Genomic DNA, 22,092 nt, shown 5'->3' on the forward strand with positions numbered 1-22,092 from the left:
CTGTTCTCTGCCAAGGCACATAATGGTCTACTTTCCTGTGGGCTGTAATACTTTGATCTAATTTCAGTTTTGGAGTTTAGTGTGTGGGTGTTGGTGGTCTGTGATATGCAGGAGGTCAGACTAGATGATCTGTTGGTCCATTCTGGCCTTAAACTCTATGAACCAATACCGTCAGTTTTACAATTATCAGAGGACTGGATTGTGATGGGGTGTACCAGGCATTTGCTGCCCCCTGCCAGAGGCCCTGCTGCCTTGCCACACTGCATCCTGAAAAGGTGTCCTGCTGGAAAGGAAGAGCAGTTGGTTCAGACCTCCAGGAGCTGCCTAGACAGGCCTCTGATTATCAGCTGCAGGCATCTAGAAGGGCCGGGAGTTTGTCCTCTGGCATCTAGAAGGGCTGGAAGCAGGAAGAGGCCAATCAGAACCCAGCAGGCCACATAAAAATGTCTGGCATGGCTGCTTCTAGTAGGAGCTAGTCCTGGGTGAAGCCTAGAAAGGGAAGGCTTGCTTTCCCTGCCCAAATACAAGTAACCTGGCCTAGTTGGGGGTCTAACCTTGACAACATTGGCCTTGGATCTCTATGAAGGACTAGAGTTTATATTTTGAACTCTAACATTTAGATTCCTATTTTGAGTTGAGATTCAATTTGTTTTCTGCTAACCCCGGAAAGGAACTGGACTGAGAGCGGACCTGGCCAGCGGGCTCGGCCTTGGAAGTGGTAGACCACTGCAGAATCAGGCCACCAGAAGGTGCTAGAGAGGCAGAACCCTTGCAATGCTGAATCTTGACATGAGGGGGCATTCTGGGGCTGAGTGCACACCATTACAGCAATATTAATGTTGTGGTGTGTCTTCTTTCTCCACCTTTAAATTTCTTCAAACTTTGTGGCCACATGGACTCTTCACAACTATAATTTATCATTACTTTGAACAGACCTATGTTGAAATATTAAGTGAAAATAATTTTATTGGATTTTGTTCAGGCTCAAGTGTTGGCAATAGGCCATTTGACTTTAAAGATAAATAAGAAAGCTAAGCTAGCTTTGATAGTCTCTGGTTATAAAGTGTGACCAGGAAGGCGGAAGAAAAGATTACAAACCATCCTAATGTGAAGACTTTTTTATATCTATGCCAGATACAGCTACACCTCTGTGACTTTTGGTTGTATTAAATGCTGGAGAAAAAAAAATCAGTAAGCTATTTATCTTATTTAATTTTTCATCTATTTACACTATATATGGATGATTTGGCTATAATTTCACACACCATAAAACTGAAAAATATGTGCAGTACCAGCTGCTTTGTTGTGCAGTTAAGAGGTAATCACACAGGATTTCTATATTCCCTACAATGTATTTTGTCACCAGTGAAAGGGAATTAAAATATCCCCTAAAATCAATCAAGGCTACTGCTTTAACACAGAATTGCTGATAACACTTGGTCATTCTCCACTACACACATCCATATATACAAATGGAATTCTAGCTTTCAACTATTGTTAAATTTAATGTTTTGTAACCTGAAATGTGCAATTTCTCTACTAAAACAGAATTAATCCTCTTCAGAACGACTCTTAATCTGGCTTTTGGCACCAATCGTGCTACTATGGCAAAATCCAATAAATTCCTTTTGATACCAGTAATAAAGATGAGCCTTGTTTGGGTTTTTCCTTTCCTCTCCCTACCACACATGATCCATGATTGAGGTTCCATATTTGCAACCAACCCCCTCTTGACAACATGCAGTTGCTCATAAACTAATTCCCCAGGTTTTGAAGATGCACAGAACTGCCCATGTGATGTTGCCTCAATCCATAAAAATGCTGTACTGGTGATTTACAGCCTTGTAAGAACTTCTTCTGGTTTCCTTTCTCGCTGACATCCTCTGATGCTGGAAGTGCAGAAGGAGGGCGCTGCCTGTGGAGCTCCTCAGTTTGATCAAGCAGGGCCATGCGGCATCAAGCCAAGGATCTTTATGTAGAATTTAGATCTAACATGCTGTACAGTGTCTTTTACACTAGCTAGTGTAGATTATAAACTCTTTCAAACAAGGAACATATCTTAAAATGTTTGTCACCATTTATAGTGAGAGATCTATCTCAATGCTAATAAAGATAGCTTATAGCAGGGAAAGTTTTTCCCCCTCAGGGATACCTGTGGCTATCAAACAGTGTATTCAGAGTCTGCCGGGGGAAGAACTTTTTTGGCCTTTCCTGGAAGAGAAGCTTTGAATTATCTAAGACAAGATGCTTTTTCTGCAGAGTCATCCACAGGAAAAACTAACTAATCAGACTTCTCGGAACCCCAGTAAAGGTTGAGATGAAGTTCTGGATAAGGATTTGAGTTGGCTCAGATTTTAGCAGGCTCTCCCTAATTCTTTAAAATGCAGCTGTTAGTGTAACTGTACCTAAGAGTCACTCAAAATTATCTGATCCAGAGTCAGAGGAGAATTTCAAACATAGATTGCTTGAGTTTTTTGTTCTGCTCTGCCCAAACATGAGTTCTGGGCCACTTGTACTCTACTGACATGGCTGCTTCTAGCTCATTTTTCTGTGGCAAAAACATCTTAGATTTACTGCTCCCATCATCCAGATGTGGTACTTCTGATAGGTCCTCTCCCTCCATTATTAATTATCTACCATTGGAAAGTGAGATTATATTTTTAACGAAAGCTGTCTTGGTCTCCTGAACTATGCACCAAAACTCTTCAGGAAAGAAAACAAAACTGACAAATGAACAGAAAAACCATTGCCAAAGAGGTATCGGAGCCAGAGAGGTTTGTGTGAGATTAGTGCATGGCAGACCTGTTCTTTGCAGGCCAAACTTCTGCCTCTTGAAATGTTCTGTTTGAAAAATGAGGTTGAGAAGAAATGAAGTTTGAGGCCTTGGAAAGTACTTGATTTCCCTCTCTGAGTGAACTCTGCACCAGAGAATGACTCTCTTACCTCCACAATCACTTAATTTATTTGACAAAATTGTTGCTCCTGATTTACACAAGTGTCAGAGAGAGAGAAGAATCAGATCTATTGTATTTGACCCAGGCCCAGCACCATCTAGAGCAGAGGTTCTCACCTCTCTCTTCCTCAGGCCCCCAAGATGCTATAACAATTCCTCAGCCCACATGTGTCACAACAACTTTTTCCGCATATTCAGTATCTTAAAAGCCAGGGTAGCAAGCAGGGCAACTGCCCGGGCCCCATGCCCCGGGGGGCCCTGCGAAGCTTTGTTGTTCAGGCTGTGACTTCAGCCTCACATGACTGGGCTTTGGCTTTGGTTTTCTGCTCTGGGACCCAGTGAGTCCAAAACCAACCCTGCTCTCTGGTTTATTTTGGCAGACGCCCTTGAAACCTGCTCGTGGCCCCCCAGGGGCCTCAGACCCCCTAGCTGAGAACCACTGGTCTAGAGCCCTAGAGAGTACAGCTAATGTGCCACCTCTTCCAAAAAACACAATAACTTTTCAAGAGTCTCTAATGACATTTCCTGCAGACACAAATGAAGTGAGCAGAGTTTTTCTTGGAGCCTGCCACCCTCTACCCTTGGGGGGCATGTTTTGTTTTGTATCGAGCACTCTCACTTGGCCACATAAGACAAGAGGCTTTCATCAACTGCCTCTAGTGTCAGTCAACATAGAATCTCAGGGTTGGAAGGGACCTCAGGAGGTCATCTAGTCCAACCCCTTGCTCAAAGCAAGACCAATCCCAACTAAATCATCCCAGCCAGTGCTTTGTCAAGCCTGACCTTAAAAACCTCTACAGAAGGAAGTAGGAGCATTGTCAGCAGATCGAGGGACGTGATCATTCCCCTCTATCTGACATTGGTGAGGCCTCATCTGGAGCACCGTGTCCAATTTGGAGCCCCACACTACAAGAAGGACGTGGAAAGATTGGAAAGAGTCCAGCACAGGATAACAAAAATGATTAGGGGGCTGGAGCACATGACTTATGAGGAGAGGCTGAAGGAACTGGGATTATTTAGTCTGCAGAAGAGAAGAATGAGGGTGGGATTGATAGCGGTTTTCAACTACCTGAAAGGGAGTTCCAGAGAGGATGGATCTAGCCTGTTCTCAGTGGTAGCAGATGACAGAACAAGGAGTAATGGTCTCAAGTTGCAGTGGGGGAGGTCTAGGTTGGATATTAGGAAACACTATTTCACTGCAAGGGTGGTAAAGCACTGGAATGGGTTACCTAAGGAGATTGTGGAATCTACATCCCTGCTAGCCTGTGCACAAGTTAACAGCATCCATATGAGAGACATTCTGTGAGGGATATCACTTGTTTCTTTGCACGTTTCTGATGTAGATGGGGATATACCCCCTCTGACCCAAAAGCCAGGACACACAGAAGAGGGAGGCCAGACCAGTCCAGAAACAAGTTGCTATTGCCTTCTGGAAACTTGCTACCCCAGATTACTACAGGTCCATAGCTAACTAGTTTTGTGATGGCAAATCAGCTGTTGGTACTGTAGTGTTGGAAGTTTGTGAGGCAATTATTGCCCACAGGTGGTGAAGTTTGTTAGTCCTCAAAATAAAGCTGGCTTTGAGAGATGGGGGCTCCTGAATTGTGTTAGGACCATTGGTGGCCCACACGTGCCCACTGTCCACACCCCAACAAGGCACACATGGATGCATCAACCAGAAAGAAGACAACTTGCTCATTATGCAGGGTCTGGCTCATGAAACTGTACCCTGATTGCAGAGCACCTGGCAGGTGAAGGTTTAATTACTTGCTGAACAGTTGCAGGATGATGATGAAATGTGCATTTGGTTGACTGAAGACAAGATGTCTCTGTCTACAAACCCATTTGTGTGCCAGTGTGCACAACCCCATTCAGGTTACAGGGGCATGCTACGCATATGCCAGAAGAAGGGGAAGAACTTTTCCCAGAAGTGGGTTGGAAACTGGGTTGGTTTGCAAAGTTGTTATTCACATTAATTTAGCTATTATTAATGTGACTTTGTTAAAAATCCTGGGTCTTCATTGTTCCCACACACTGGTGGGTCATGTACACAAATACTTTTTAAAGTAAAGGACACATGCAATCCAGCTTCCACTATATTAGGCAAAACGCAATCAAAATCTAAAATGGGGTATAAACTGAACCAAAAGAGTCATTCAGTGAAGTGTCCCAGGAAATGGAATTTCACATCACCTGTGTATCTCTTCTCCTTCCTCCATGGATGCACCAAGTGTAATTCACATGAGAAATTATAAATAGATAGTCTAATTGTATTTTGTATTGGGCATGCTCAAAGGGACCATTCCCATTCTGATCTTCATCTCAGCTAACCTGATTAGTTCCCAACTAATTTTGAAATGCCTAAATGATCTTTTGATGGATTTGCAGTTTCTTCTACTCTTCCTTTCCTCCCTGTTACGCACAATATTCAGTCATAATCAAATTTCTAAATATAGGTCACTTCTGGAGTGACTCGATTTCACTGAATTCTTCATGCATGGAGGAAACATCTTTAATGTTTCTATCAATAACAGGAAGATGCTGTCTCTGCCACTCCTCCTTTGCCCTTGGAAATAAGTGTGATCACCAACAACATAATGCCTGCCTGGCACCAAAGAGATGTAAATTAGAATACTTTGATATTCAAGAGATAGCACAATAGTTTACATGAAAGAGAGACGGAAGAAGAGTTTATTTTGGTGCTAACTTAGCATCAGCAGTGCCATGTAAAGTTTCAATATCACATATTTCTGGTGACAAGTAATGTGATCTTAGTGTGTCACACAGCAGCCCACTGGCTGGCCTGAGAAGAACTGGGCAAAACTCATTTTTTTTTTAGTTTGCTGATGTTTGAGACCAGGGAGGGGAAGTGGGATTGGTTCAAGTAAGCTCACCACTCCCACGTCTCGCTTTAAAACTCAAAAGGTAAACTGAAATTCATTGAGTAAGATTCTACACAAAACTATACCTAAATTCTGGATTATTATAATTAGTACCCTTTTCTGATGTTCTCCCTTCATCTCCTTCATTCTTGTTTAACACTTTCTTTTTGCATGTTCTAGCGGCTTAGATGAGATTCACAATATGGCAAATGAAAAATGTTTTTGTATGAAACAAAGCCATTTATTTTGTTTTAACTGTATTGACATAAGAACATTAGAATGGCCATACTAGATCAGACCAATGGTCCACCTAGACCAGGGTCAGCAACCTTTCAGAAGTGGTGTGCCGAGTCTTCATTTATTCACTCTAATTAAAGGTTTCATGTGCCAGTAATACATTTTTAGAAGGTCTCTTTCTATAAGCCTATAATATATAGCTAAACTATTGTTATACGTAAAGTAAATAAGGTTTTTAAAATGTTTAAGAAGTTTCATTTAAAATTAAATTAAAATGCAGAGTCCCCCGATCCAGTGGCCAGGACCTGGGCAGTGTGAGTGCCACGGAAAATCAACTGGTGTGCCGCAGGTTGCCTACCCCTGACCTATACAGTACCCTGTCTTCTGACAGTGGCCTATGCCGGATGCTTCAGGGAATGAAAAGAACAGGGCAATTCATCAGGTGACCAATCCCCTGATGGCAAGACCTGTTTCTGCTGGTCAGAACACCCACTGTATTGCTGACACTGGACCTGCCCTCATTCACAACCAGTACTGACAACAGTTATTCTGCTGACGTGAACAGGATTTACTGAGTTCACACTCTCTTCTCTGTTGTAGTCTCTCCCTTCATCATGTCACACTGTTTGCAACCTGATTCAGCAAAGTACTTAAATACATCAGTAATCCCATTGACTTCTGTGAGACTACTCCAGTACTTAAAAGGTTGGCACATGCTGAAGTACCCTGTCAGTCTGCGGGGTTAAATTAATTACTTGGGACAGAAATGATGCCTTTATTCTGCTTGGATAGTGCCATATGAGTCTATGAACTTATGAAGCAATATATAAATGTTACATCATCACAATCATATTATAACTCCAACATCACTGAACTGCAGTGCCTTCTGTGGTGGAACAAGGAAGCCAAGCATCACTCATGGGGCTACATAACAGCATAGAAGAAGGGCAAAGTTTATACTGTGACACCCCCTACTGCTTTAACATTCACATGTTGCAGCCAGGACTTCAGCTGTAATGTCTTGTCTGATTTTGGACAGTAAACATAAGATTCGCTTTATCTACCTTGAGGATGGCTGAAGGGCTAAATAAACCTTGCCCAGATTTGAGCCTGTTGCTCCAGCAAGACTAAATATTTCAGACCATTAAGCCAAGCCCCAGAGCATCACTGCTGTTGGGTGCAATGTCTTTCTCTGCTGAAAATGTCTGTGCCAGACGCATCGCTTCTCCAATCCCTCCCATTCATTCTCAGTTTTTATTGGATGAGAATCCTTCATCTCTCTGTGGGCTCTGTAGAAAGTATTAAAGACAGGATACAGTGAGGGATATTTCCTCTCTCTGGTGCAGTGCTGCTTTCTGCTCCTCACAGCAGGAACTCCAATGGTATATTGACTAAAATGTGGCCCATTGTACATGCTGCAGTCTGGGTAAGAGGGGTTGCCATTTGGAAGGTTCTGAAGTTATTACTTTAAAATTTGCTATGATTATTATTTTGTTTACATATCTGAGTTTTCAAATGTCAAAGTGATTTAGATAGCTTGATGTATTTTTATTTAGAAAAATGGCACTAATAAAAAAAGGCATAAAGGGAAAAATACCGCTAGCTAGTCACATTCCAGAGAAATGCCATACATTCTCATGCTGTTGCTGGAGCACACTAGCAAGGAGGGCCATCTCAATTCTTGTTCCCCTGTAAACCTACAGAAAGACAGCCCAGCAAGCCCTGTTGAAAGGTGACATGTGGGTATTAGACCTGGTGTGTGTTCTGCATATTAATAGGCATATGCTCTCTAACTAGCAATGTGTACAGCCTCCAATGCATATTATTGCTAAATGGAGTAGGTACTAATTGTATTAAGTTTCTGTTCTGACATCCAGCATATGGATGCACAATAAGTCACCATTAGCATAAGTTTGGTATGTGGCAGAGTTGGAGACTCATTAGACCAATTTCCGATAGTTTGCTAGGATTTATCCCTAGCCTTCATATTAGAATAAGCCATTTAATCCTTTGGAGACTACATGCTGAGTTTTGAAAGTAGTTAGTTACTGTTCACAGGCTTTGTGCACTAGCATTTTACAATTCACTTTAAGGGGCACTGGCAGGGTCACAGAGCTACCTAGAGGTATGTAAAGAATGGCAAAGGACCTGCGGTTGTTTCTATGAAAAACAGAAACAAACAAAGAGAATGATGAAATGAAAAGACTCAAGAGGAAATTAGACAAAACAAAAAGTTACACTAGTGTTACAGCTGAGCCTGGGGATGTTAGAATAGCATTAATTCAGCCCTATTGTACCTGTGCACTTCAGCACCTTATCCTTTACTAGAACAATCCACAAAACTGGCAAAGTTCCATACCACAGTGGAGAAATTAATGCATCAAAGTGGCTTAAGTGCTACACTAACGTATCTGTTGGTTAACTATTGTGCACTGCTTTGACCACACCATCTGTTTTTGTTACAGGGCCACTCTGGCTGTATATCATTACCCGCTACTGGGAAACCCTCTGATAAAGCAAAAAAAAGGCACATATTGTCCTTTGATTTGAATACTTTGAGGAGCACTCCTGTAAGCACCATACCAAAAAGAGAAGGTGTATAGAGCACTAAGTTTGTGAGGCAAAGAGGAAGAGATAATTTACTTCATTAGTTGAATGCGTGTGCTCAGATTGATACATAAGAAGTTATTTCCTACATTAGTCTTAGAATTTATTGTGCAGCAAAGAAATAAGGCAGAACAAAGGACAGAGAAAAAATACAATAAAAATGCAAAAAGCTCAATCTTGCAAACACTAATAGCAACATTTGTTGGATTGGGCCATAATTAATCAGTTACCAACAGTTTCACTAGGAGTAAACAACCCTGCATCCTTATTTTGAATACTTAGAGAGAGGGATTTTGTTAAATGTGTTTACAGTATGAATGAAAAAATTACAGTAAGGAGAAAAATGCAGCTAGAATATAAAGGCACATTAATCATAACAAAATAGTAGTTTTCAACTCAGAGACAAGGAACCAAAGCAAAGAGAAAAGAAAAAACAAGCCACAGAAAAGAAAGGAAAGGAGGACATAGCAGGCCAGATGCCATCATGCAGGAGTGATATTAATCTAAAATGTCATGAGTGCTGTTATCCCACACCCAGCAACAGAGCTCCATGCACAGATCACTGGTTGTGTGAATTGGTTTAAGCACTTATTCCTTGGGTGCTTTAGAGAAAAAGACAGAATTTTAAATTAGCAACATATCACCAAACCCAATAGCAACCACAGCACAAGGTATGCACACCGGGAAAAGAAAACTGAAAACATTGCCATAAGAACTGCCCTTTGAGGCATGCTCAGTTCTCTAACTGCTGTGCAGCACTTGGATATCACAACAATAAGCACTTTAGAAATACCTTCAATTAGATAGCTGTACAGACACTACACTCTTATATTCATTTAGAGGAATAGTCCAAGTCAATCCCTTCAGATATACACTATGGAAACCCATTGATGTAGCTAAAAAAAACCCAAAAACAACCACCCTTCATTTTATGGCCTTGTCTACACAATTGATTTGATTTAAGTAAATCGTTTTAGAAACATACTTAGTAAAATCAATGCAACTCCCTTTGCTTTCATTTGGGGTTAAAACTGCGTTATATTGAGTTAGCTTAAATTGATTCCTTACCGTCTTAAGCTAAATCTATTTAAGACACTTAAACTGAAATAAAAGCACCCATGCAAGGGGGTTGCACCGATTTAAAGTGAGTCCGTTTAAAAAATAATGTAGTTACATGAGTATAATATTTTTATGTAGACAAAGAACAACTTCCTCTTTATTTGTTGCAGGAGTTCAATAAAGGGCCTTAGAACTGATTTGTTAGACGGTAAAGGGGCCAACTTCAATCCTGGTGTAGGGAAGGGATTATACCACTGCAGTTAGTGTAGCTACTCCTGTTTAGGCTTAATTTGCCTAAAAATCTTTATTTTTTTCTTTCAGCCAAGTAAGCAATTAGATATAACCAGAAATATGCAATTTACAGTGAGCATGGGAGCTCCTAGGTACAGATACATTTTACTCTTGTAAACCATTTTCCAGCTTATTCTTGGTATCGATCCCTTGTGCCTGTCTCTTAATTGGGCACATTTACTAACATACCACAGTGTTCTTCCCTCCCACTCCTCCCCCTTTTGGGAGCCTGTCTTTAACCACATTATTTGACTTCTGCTCTCTGACATAGAATACAATGTTTGTTTAAGCAGTAGACTGGTTATCCTCATGCCCTCAATTAAAAGTACTGAGCTCAAATAGATCAAACCCTCAAATCCCAAAGGACTTGATGTAAAAGGCAATAACAGTAGAAGACAGCAGATAGACAGCAGATCCCCAATGCTACAAGCAGCTAACCATGCTTAACAGAATGCATGTGAGTAGGCCTATTGAGCTGAATGAGGCTACCCAAGTGTGTGCATAAGCATTTGAAGGATCATTCAAAACTGAACTGAGGCCTGACCTACACCACAGTTTTAGGCTGATGTAAATCACCTTGGGACAACTTGTTTTTGCATGTGTCTACATTGAAAACTATCTCCATCTAAAGTAAGTGCCCCACTACGGCAACACAGTAAAACCACCTCCCCGAATGGTATGAAGCCATGATCGACCTACTGAGGTCACAGTGCGAATGTAGACACAGTGCAACCTAGGTCTACCCTAACAGTCCTCCAGCGGCTGTCCCACAATGTACCATTCCCTGTGAAAGTGACCAGTTGGGTAACAATTGTTAATTCCACTGCTCCGGGATCCTGGAGACCAGAAACCGTCCCCATCTTAAGTCCCACCCCCATATTTTTAATATGCCTTTTCTTGGTTTCCCACCTTGGCAAGCACATCTATCAGTGATCCCTTTTTGTGTGCACTGCCCAACCGACTGTGCTGGCTTCAGGCACTAGATGTGCTCCTGCCTGGAGGAGACAGGAGATGCTGGATTGCCTCGGCCTGTGAGGAGAAGACGCTGTGCAAGCACATCTACGAACCAGCCATAGAAACGTGGACATCTGCAGACAAATTGCACAGGGGATGCAGGCAAAGGGGTATGACAGGGAAGAGCTCCAGACCCAGAGAACACCACTGTGGCTGCCCATTAAAATGCTCTTTCAAAGCTTCTCTCAGCCGTATAGCTCTATTCTGAACTCTTTTAATAGCCCTTGTGACTGGCTCGTCAAAAGACTTCGTTGATTGCTCCCCACACACCCCTGAATAGGAGAATGCACAACACTCATCTCATCACAGCTTGAACTCTGGGGGGTGAGGATAAAAATCCTTGACAAGAAGAAATTGTTTATCCCTATGCTTCTTGGACATCATGGAGAGGGCAAGACTTCTAAGCATAAGCAAGGGATCCCCTGGCTATTTGGCTTGGATTAGCTCTAAAGAACACACAGAGCTAGTACATTACAGCAACTGCAATTACTTTTTGAAATGATAGACTAACTCATTTGTGTGTGTATGTTCCCTTGCTTTAACCTTGTAAATAACTCCTTTCTTTTCTTAGTGAATAAATCTTTAGAAAGTTTATTATAGCTCTCACATATCCCTGAGTGAGTCTTGTCTATCCCATGACACATTGCAAAAAATATCCCAAAAGGTATCATGCCTGATGGTGGCACTCGGCACACTGGAATGCCTACTTGTGATGCACACTTTGCATTGACACAATCACTCCTGGTGAGTGCATACAGCACAGATGCAAGCAGCCAAGTATACTCACATATGAGCAATATATTAACTTTGGCGGGTGTATGCTGACATAATTTGTATCAAAGAAAGTTTGTAGCACAGACGTGGTCTTATAAACAAGACATTTCTGCGGAGCAGCTTAAGATTTGGTTTGTGCATAAAAGGAAACAAGTTTCTGAGGTGCTAGTGGTCCTAATAACTCCCTCTCTAGAGCATATATAGCTTCACTCAGGCCTGCTCTACACTGGGAGGGTGGGGTTGATGTAAGATACGCAACTTCAGCTACGGGAATACCGTAGCTGAAGTCGACATATCTTATTTTGACTTACCTCCCATCCTCACAGCGCGGGCTCGACAGTCACGGCTCCCCTGTCGACTCCGCTACCACCGCTCACTCTGGTGGAGTTCCGGAGTAGACGGGAGTGCATTGGGGATCGATATATCACCTCTAGATGAGACGTGATATATCGATACCCGATAAATTGATCACTACCTGCTGATATGGCGGGTAGTCTGGATATACCCTCAGTGTCAAATTCAATCCTGTGCATGTGTTCCATATGGGTGGACTCCTGCAAGAGTATGGAGACCCACTGACACCAGTGAGTTCTGCCTCGGCAGATGGGTCCACCCACACAATAAGTTACAGTACCGGGAATCTAACAGCTTCCACCCCAAATGTAAACCTGTATAGATACCTGCACCATATTTATTACCAAACTATAGGCAAGGCTTCAGAGGCCAGGCTTGACTTCTGGCTCCAAATATTTATAAATTTACTCAAAAGTTACCTTTTTTAGATTAAATTGATCATGTTAGTTCTCAGCTCAAAGGTGAACTGTTTATATGTGTGTTTGAGGAAAAGCTGTTAATTTTGATCTGAGTTACCATTGCAAAGAAATTTCATACTTCAAAAATACTAGCATTCGGATAACTCAAAGATGGTTTTGCTTGATAAAACTTCTAACTTGATATTGACACAAGAATACATGTTTTCCCTCAATCACCACAAGACGGACAAATCAGATGTGTGGGCCTATCAATATGCAGGGTCATATTGGAAGACCAAGTATGAACACTTCTGTATGTAGAGTTTGGATTCAAACTGATACTCCAGTACTCCTTACTTTAAAGTCAGCTAAGTGGGAGTTTGATTTTTCAGTTAATAGCAAGCATTAATTTTAATTTTAAAAATAGAGTACAGAATAGAGCAATATATTTCACTGTGCTGTTATTCTGTGCATGATGGTAGAATTACTGATAATTAGCACCCAGTAGTAATTAATGAAAAGTACACATGCCTTGATAAGATCTTGGGTAACTATTAAGAGTATACAAAAGAGTTGTTCATAACACAGACTAACAGTTACTTAAATCTTTAGAGCAGTTTTTGAAAGGCTGAATCCATTTCAGTAAATGTATTGTGAAATATTCATGTGACAATGAATAATCTAGTCACAGGTGTCTAATACATGTATATTTGCACAAAAGAAAGAAATCAGAAGGGAATAGAAACAGTCACTCCTCCTTTGTAGAGAATATATTCTTAAATCAGTAATAATAGGAGACATACTGCTGAACCTGGTAGTTTAGCTTGGGAAATATGGAACAGCTCAATGCTAAATCATCATCATATTTGAAAGACTATTTGGAGTGTATAGGTGAGTAACAATGCTACAGTTCTGAGTAAGCATGGCCTATGGCATTTTACACAGAGTTCTTCAGATTAGAATTCTGGCAAATTAGCTCCTGTAAAATTCTGGAAAATAGAATCCAGGTCTGGGTTTTCATTCATTCAGCAGGTTATGTAGGGCTCCCAGAAGCCCCCTTTAAAAGTCATAGCTCTGTAATAGTAAACAGAGAAACAAATATAAGGCAGTATCAGAAGCAGTAAAAAGGGGAAGGGTAGGTTCAAGGTGTTTAAAAAAAATAAAAAGAGTCTCTAGAAGTCCTGTTGCTTCTAAAGAGAAGATGGGAATCAAGAAGACCAACAGCCATAGAAAACTGAAGGCTTAAAATGCTGAGAGGGTCCTTATAATGAGCTTGTCTTCCAAGTGGGCTTTGAGAACTTGTATGGCTCTAATATACATCAAAAATATCCCACAATCCTATAGGCTGACTCTTTGTCCTCTGGACAGTCATGTTTTACCACACTGCACCACCAACAAAGGTCTAGAGCGGCCACATTTTGAGAAGGAGCTAGGAAGTGTGGGATGGACTCAAGCCTGCACAATGCATCGGAGAGGCTGGAGCCCCAGGTTGGGACCCAGGGTTCAACAATTCCTAAACTGGGGTTACAAATGAGTATAGATGCTCAAGCTCTAGGTTAACAAACCCAGGGTCTGCTATCTTGTGTTCTTCTAACCCTGAGCTGACATTACAGTGTAAACATACCCATGGGCTCGGCAACGCCTAACTCCTAGGGACCCTGCTGCCTAGTGGAATTCTTAGCCCTAAATCAGCCACTCTGGCTCTCCATACAGGGCTTGGGGACAGTTAGGTGCCTAAGGGTACGTCTACAGTACCTGCCAGATCGTCAGGTAGTGATCGATCTATCGGGGATCGATTTATCTCACATAGACGTGATAAAATCGATCCCCAATCACTCTGCTGTCGACTCTGGAACTCCACCGCAGTGAGAGGTGGAAGCGGAGTCGACGGGGGAGCGGCAGCAGTTGACTCACCACCATCCTCATGGCCAGGTAAATCAACCTAAGATATGCCAACTTCAGCTTCGCTATTCGTGTAGCTGAAGTCGCGCATCTTAGGTCGACCCTCCCCCCTCAAGTGTAGACCAAGCCTAAGAAAGGGATTCTCAAGGAAGCAAGCTGAGCAGGGAGCTGCCTAAGCTAGCCAGGAGTGAAAAGCAGAGGAAAAGTTCAGGGCTTAGGCATGTAAATACCTTTGAGGATCTGGGCTTAACTCCCATTGATCTGGGAGGGAGATCCCCACCCCAAAATAGTCAGTAGCCTGGTGGTTAGGAAAAGGTGCTACTCCATATCAGACAGAGCAGGATTTGAATCTGGGTCTCTTACATCAGTTCCCTAACCACTGGGCTATTTGTTAACATGGGGATGGACAGAGACACAACCTTGCTGACCTCTGGCTATCTTTTGTGCAGGGCCTGATCCTGTAGGCATGTTCTGAGCACACCTAAAAGCAGCAAAGAATCCTGTGGCACCTTATAGACTAACAGACGTTTTGGAGCATGAGCTTTCGTGGGTGAATACCCACTTCCTCAGATGCATGAGGAAGTGGGTATTCACCCACGAAAGCTCATGCTCCAAAACGTCTGTTAGTCTATAAGGTGCCACAGGATTCTTTGCTGCTTTTACAGATCCAGACTAACACGGCTACCCCTCTGATACTTGAGCACACCTAGAGGATCAGCTCCTGCTGGGGAGATAGGATGGGAACATCTAGCTTGAGAGTCCTGCCAGGGCTTTGGCAGAGCACGGACAAAATTGTTAGCTGTGGGGGTGTCATCAGGATTTAGATGGCTTTGTGCATGTCCTCTGGCAGAAATTTACATGCCCAGGAATTAGGCATCTACAGAGTTAGGTGGCACTTTTGTGAATGTCAGTGGCCCCTAAATGTTGGGTGCCAAAGAGGCAGTTAGCTGCCTAGGCACCTTTGTGAATCTAGCTCCTGGTTTCTAACGGAGAGATATCAGATCTGATTTATCCAACAGGGCAATTTAAATATAAAACAAACTATAGTTTAAATGCCTCCCTTGCTAGAGATAACAAGCCACTGCATCTTCAGTCAATGTAGAGAAACTAGATCTTGGGCCAAAGAAAGCCTAGGAATAGCTTTATGTTGCATTTCTTTCCCTCACCCATTGTGAATGAAGATTCCAAACAGGCAGCTCTAGACGCTTTGCCGCCCCAAGCACGGAGGGTCCACTGGTCCAGTGGCTTCGGCGGACCTCCCGCAGGTGTGCCTGCGGGAGGTCCGCCAAAGCCATGGGACCGCTGGACCCTCCGCAGGCAAGCCGCCGAAGGCACCCTGCCTGCCGCCCTAGCGGTGACCAGCAGAGCGCTCCCGCAGCTTGCTGCCCCAGGCATGCGCTTGGAGTGCTGGTGCCTGGAGCCACCCCTGAATCCAAAAACAACCTATCTGGGTGAGGGATACTTATGCCAAATTGCTTTCCTGACATGATTTCCTTCTCCTCCATTGAGTAAGACATATTATATTCAAAGGTGGAAACAAGAATTGGTTTCTAGATGTGCAGTATTTCCACAAAATATGGACAATCCAGGAGCCCAGGAGAAAGGCAGTCCTCCATGTTTCAGTCACATTTCTGTGAATTTTGACTCTCCATAGATGTTTTCTGGAGACATTTAGAGAAAACCTCACTACTAACTCTGATGCAGCAGATATACTTTAAAGGGACATTTTCCACATGAATCTCTCCCTTTTGCCACTTTAAAAAAAGGTCCTATCTTTTACTAACGTAAAGGAGTTGCTGTTAGTGCTCTAGAAACATGGCTTCTTGCCATCACTAGATGGTGATGTGGACCAATTCCTAAAGTTACAGTTGTACTTTGATATAGTGAACAATTTAGCATTTTTGTTATTTGTTATAAGAGATTTATGTGACTATGTTAAAGACAAAAAAATAGGCAATGGTCAAACATTTTCAGATGTGTCAGGTAATTTGGGATGGCTGGATTTTTGGCTGTCCAATCTGAGATAACTGAAAGGGCATGTGATCTTCAGAAAGGTCTGAGAACCCACCCTCTGAAAAATCAAACCCTATTTAGGGTGTCTCAGACTGAGTCTCCCAAACTCACTATGGAAAGATTTTCAAAAGTGACCTTCTTTATCTTGCTCTTTTTCTGTTTAAAAGTGCTTAGGTATAATAATAGGTTCCATACAAACTCCTGAAGTAGAGAGACATAAATATATCAATCACTGAATATTTGTAATTTGAAGAAGGAAACAGTGGAAACTCACCAAAAAAGAACTAGAAAGAAAAAACTTGGAGGCACTTTTCAGGAATCATTCAATAGCACCAGCTTCAGGTGTCCTCATTTGGATCCTGATGGTACAAAGCATCTTTTTTTGCTGTTTGTTGATCTTTTTTATATTGTAAAATCTTTGGCGGCAGGAACTGCCTTTTATTCTTCAGTGCCTAGCACAAGATGCTACCATAATACAAATAAGAACCCTTGGTTTGGGGATGAAGAGAAGAGTCTATAATTGGAGGATTCTTGATTTAGACAGACTGACACGATAAGAGCTCTAAAGTGAATTGAGTAAACTTAAGAAACTGGAGCTATGAGGATTGTGTTGCCCTAATTTGCAATCAGGGAACAAAAGGGCCGGTCTCTTCACAAAAGTCAGCATTGAAACTGGATGTGAATCAGGAGAATCTTGTTCTGATCTTTAATCCAAATACGTTTACCATGACTCCATGAAGTGTGGAGCATAGAGAGAAGAATGTAAAGAGGGATTGTGGGCTGGAGCTTGTTAACAGCAAATTAATGGATTGTGGTAGGTGTGTTGCAGTGTTGTGAAGTGAAATGAAAGAAGTGTTCCATTCCTTGTATGGGCATTTAACAAACACACCCATGCTACTAGAAATGGAACGCAGAATCCAGTACAAAGAGGTTACACTAAGAACAATTTATATTTATAAAATTCTTCACTTATTAATCTAATTTACCTTTGACCATTTATAATTTTTGCCTTTTCCATTTCAGTCATATCAGGCAATTAAAAACAGGCTGGTTAATTTAACTTTTGTACCCTGACAGTTTCTAGCCAGTAGGGCTGGTCAAAATATTTCTAAATACAGAATGTTGACAGTTTCTCATTGAAATTTCAAATTTTGACAAAGTTCAACAATTGTGAACTTTTAATTCCATTTTTGAGCAGGCATGAGAGTCATTTTTATTGTTTGGTTGTGATCTAGAACAACCCTGGTATGTCCATGTTCACACCTTCACAGAGAAATGTTTAAATACATTTGATAAAATGGTGTACTATTAATTTTTTCAAAGCATCATGAAAACATCACCTCCCCCTCTATTAGAATAAAAATCTAAATTGTAGGCCTTAAACTTGGACCAAACTTGAAAGTGGTCCAATAAAAGGCATTATTACCTCAACCATCTTGTCTCTCTAATATACTGGGACTGACACAGCTGCAACTACACTGTATAATGCACCTTAAGCAATTAGAGCTAATGCACTATATCCAATTGACTGTTTGGTAATTTTACCAGTTCCCATGAATCATTTGGTAAAAGCATTTTTCAAAGCTTTAGACATTCCACTAAACCATTGATACGGATGCAATCCATTTGAAAAAGCACATTTAAACTATGTACATTTCTTACTGTTAAATAAGACAGTTTTGAATGAAATAGTTGAATACCCTTGTTTGCAAGCCATCTAGACGTCAGGTGCAGCAGCAATGCAATGCAGAATATGCCTGAAGAAGGAAACTTTATGATTGATGTATATTTCAGTAATTAGTGTTCTCTGTATATGGTAATAAGTGACTTATGTTGCTAATTTAATATCAAAGCAAAGATTAAATGTTTGAACCACAAGTGACACATTCTCAAGTTACTGCACACATGACTATATACAAGTGCTAAACTTTCCAATGTTGTAATATTATATGAAATTAAATCAACATTGATCTACTTCATGAATAAATACTGTAATTCTTTGGAAGAAACCAGATTATCTAACAGCATCTGAGTAGAGTATCTTTGTTGTACTTCTGTGTTTGGAAGCTAGAAGTGGGCTAGCATTAGTTATTGGATAGTTTGGGCAGTATACCAACTTCTAACAGTTTTAACATCCATTCCACCTAGTGACTTAGAAGTGAAGGCAATTGGTGGGAGAATATTGTATTTGCTGAAGAACTGCCTTTAACTGGGGCAATATTTTCTGATCTATGTTTTGCTTCAGACTAACGAGAGGTTATCACCAAGTCACCTGTGCTGTAGCTTCATTCTATGCTTTATGATCAGTACCCTTCCTAATATTTTTAGTTTCAGTTCCATTCACCCTTAGCAGGGTGGTTGCCTTTGGCTCAAGCAGAAGTTAGTGTACCATATGAACAGCTGGTAGCCACTGTAGTTACTAAGCATCACTATCAGACATTTCATGGGAATAGTAAACTGCATATTTGTCTGATTCTCCTCTTGCTTACACTGGGTTTATTCTAATGTAACTCCACTGATTTAAATGGAGTCACTCCTGATTCTCCATAGCTCTCTACACTTTAGTCATTTGCAGCTGTGCAAAGTGGATGTAACATTACTATTGTGAGGGGTAGCATTTTACACCCATTTTGCACAGACATAAATGATTACATAGAGTGCCAGACAATGAAGAATCAGGTCCAGTGTGATTTAGATCCCTTGCAAGCTTTTTTTTGGCCCTCATACCATTCCCATTGTTGGCTTGTTTTTTTGTTTTTGTTTTTGTTTTTAATTTCACTTCAAATTTTCAAAACCCAAATGAAGTATACAAATATGTTTATCATAATTAGGTATTGATTGATATCCTTTTCTTTCAGGAATCTGGAGGTTGCGGAGGTTAAAACAACACGCCTGCTATATTTACACTAAAGTGTGTGTTTTTCATCTTTATCTTGAGGATCTGAAAAGTAGCTTGTCATGTGGTAGAGGTATATGTTTGCTGATGCTTAAAGTAAAGTGCAGTGCTAGATTTAACCAAACCAGCCTTTGAAGTGCTTTTAGATTGAGTAACTTATAGATTTTGCCTGTCTGCTCTTGAAAATTATTTGTAGTGTTGGAATTTATCTTTGCTTTCTTGCTTTATTTAATTTATACATTGCTAGAAGTGTGTTTGACCTGAAAGTCTGTCTGATGACAGAACCATCCATCTAAAGCCTGCTAAGATAGATAGGTAGACAACTGGTTTTCTGCCTGCATTTCATTTTAGTGCTAGACAAACCATATATACAGCAAGCCCAGTTTTCTTTTGGTGAAGTGTTCAGAATTTTTGAGTCAGGAGAAAATATCAACCTCCTACACTCCAAGAGGAGTGGATTTGAATGTGCATTTTTAAAAGAAGGCACCAGGTATCTGAAGCAGAACAGAACTTATAACCATGAAAGAGGGTGGTACTGATTATTTTCTGTAGTCCCTCTGCTTCTACTCCATGGTGCCAACTATGGGTGTAAGTATTTTTCTGAATAGAATTGGAGCTAAGAGATGTACTTAAGTGGTCTGCTGAATCAGGGTCTTCTTGCAGACAAAGAAGCAGCAAGAGGTAATGCAGGCTATCAAAAAAGGATCTTGCTACCAATTAATGTAGAGCGACCTGACCTTGTCAGAGCCGGTTGCTAACCAGTTAGGAATTACAAATTTAAAAGTTGACTAAATACAAACTATTTTAGGCACTTGACCCAATCCAAACCATCTGGATAATGGCTGAGCACTGGAGCAGCAGAAGCTATTGCAATCTCAGGCACTAACAGTGGACATGGAATTCTGTAGACTGCAGCGTGGGTGGGTGATCCACCTGGGAAAAGGAGGGAGAATGGGTGGGTGACTATTAAAACTGACAGATGGGAGACACCTTTGCCTGTCATTTCATGACTTCTCAAACTAAAAAATTTACATTTTCATTATCTACTGTAATCATTTCTGCCGCCCCAGAATCTCTACTCATAGTTATGAGTAATTTAACTACATGTGCCTCAGACGCTTGTGTAAGCAGAGTCAGGATAAGCTCTACCCTGACATCTGGTGGAAAGAATTTCAGAGAGTGTATTTGCATAGGCACGCCTACCCTATCCCAGACTTCTGAGCTGTGGGACTGCTTGGTGACAAATGACTCACCCTCAGTTGGGTGGTACTTGCTAGACAAGGGACATGGGTTCCAAAACCCAGTGAAGGGAGAGAGGCTGGGGACAGGTATCTGTGCCTGGTGGTGCAGTCTCCTTGTGGAGCCAGAAGCACCAGTTCCACCCCCTCCTCTCTCCACGGTGGAATGTCAGAGTTGATTTTTTATTCTCTCAAGAATCTAAATACAGGTTACTGAGCTGAATTCACTTTGGGCTAATGGTGCACTAGCACTGGGGCTCCCCTACTAAGAGTTGAGATCACTAAGAGTTGAAATCACTAAAGAGCTGAAATTACTGAGCTGAGAGCACTGAGTACTGTGCTAACTAGTGGGGGAGCCTGAAGATATACTGTGGAACAAAGCGGCTGGTGGAGTGGAGCAGTTGTGCGGACAGCTGGAGCGGATCACGGGACAGCTGGTGGCAGCGGAGCGGCTGGCAGAGCGGAGTAGCTGTGGGAAGGGTGGAGCGGCCCACATAGTGAGCGGAGCCGAGCAGTTTGCAGGGAGAACTGGAGCAGCTCATGGAGCAGAGCAGCTGGTGGAGCGGAGCAGTTTCTGAGGACGGCTGGAGGAGCAGAGTGGAGCGGCTGGTGAAACGGAGCAGTTCGTGGAGAAGGCGGAAGCAGAACCCATGGAGAGGCAGGGCAGTTGGCCCCAGACCACGTAAGGTGCCCCTTTCTACCCAGGCTGGGGGGAGGGACCTCTACAGATAAACTCTCGAACTCTGGGGTGGCATTGACCAGAGACTTTTGGGTTGTTGGACTTAGGGGTGATTGGACTTAAAACCCTAAGGGGAAAAAGGACAGTGCCAAACCTACTTGGAGGTGGGTTTTTGTTTATGGTTTGTGTTATAACCCTGTTTGTGGTGTTTCTCCAATGGGATGCCGCATTGATTCCTTCTTTTATTAAAAAGATTTTGCTACACTCAGACTCTGTGCTTGCGAGAGGGGAAGTATTGCCTCCTAGAGGCATCCAGGGGGGTGTGATATGTGAGTGTCCCAGGTCACTGGGTAGGGGCTCGAGCCGGTTATGCATTGTGTTACTGAAACGGAACCCCTGGATACTGAACCCGGCCCTTGTTGTTGCCAACTCAGAGGGGCAGAAGGGTTACACTTGTATACAGCCTAGCGATTTTATTATTCTGTTGATTTTTTAATTTAGGATTATGTCCTTGTAGTAAATGTTTACATGATGCAATAAATGCAGAGCATAATCTCTGGCTATGTGAAACTAGCTATAATTCTATAAAGAAAATAACTTAATCAGGAAAACATTAAGCTTGATCAGGGCTGGACTAAATCTCCTGTGGGCCCAGGGCTATTAGATTTTTTGGGGCTCCTGTAGTCAAGTCTTTTTCCTGGGAGGGAGTTTGGTGCAGGAAGGGGCTGGGGCAGGGGATTGGGATGCAGGAGGGAGTTCGGGGTTTGGGAGGGAGTTTGGGTGTAGGATGGGGAG

The 22,092-nt window shown here is 42.0% G+C and overlaps 1 long non-coding RNA gene across 1 annotated transcript in view; it reads left to right on the forward strand.

Annotated features, from left to right (window-relative positions):
* LOC127049011 (uncharacterized) overlaps positions 1-22,092 on the forward strand; it is a 51,236-nt gene that overhangs the window by 20,632 nt on the left and 8,512 nt on the right. The gene's annotated exons all lie outside the window — the stretch shown is intronic.

This window comes from Gopherus flavomarginatus, chromosome 4 (genome assembly GCF_025201925.1).
Source record: "Gopherus flavomarginatus isolate rGopFla2 chromosome 4, rGopFla2.mat.asm, whole genome shotgun sequence".
Classification (NCBI taxonomy): domain Eukaryota; kingdom Metazoa; phylum Chordata; order Testudines; family Testudinidae; genus Gopherus; species Gopherus flavomarginatus.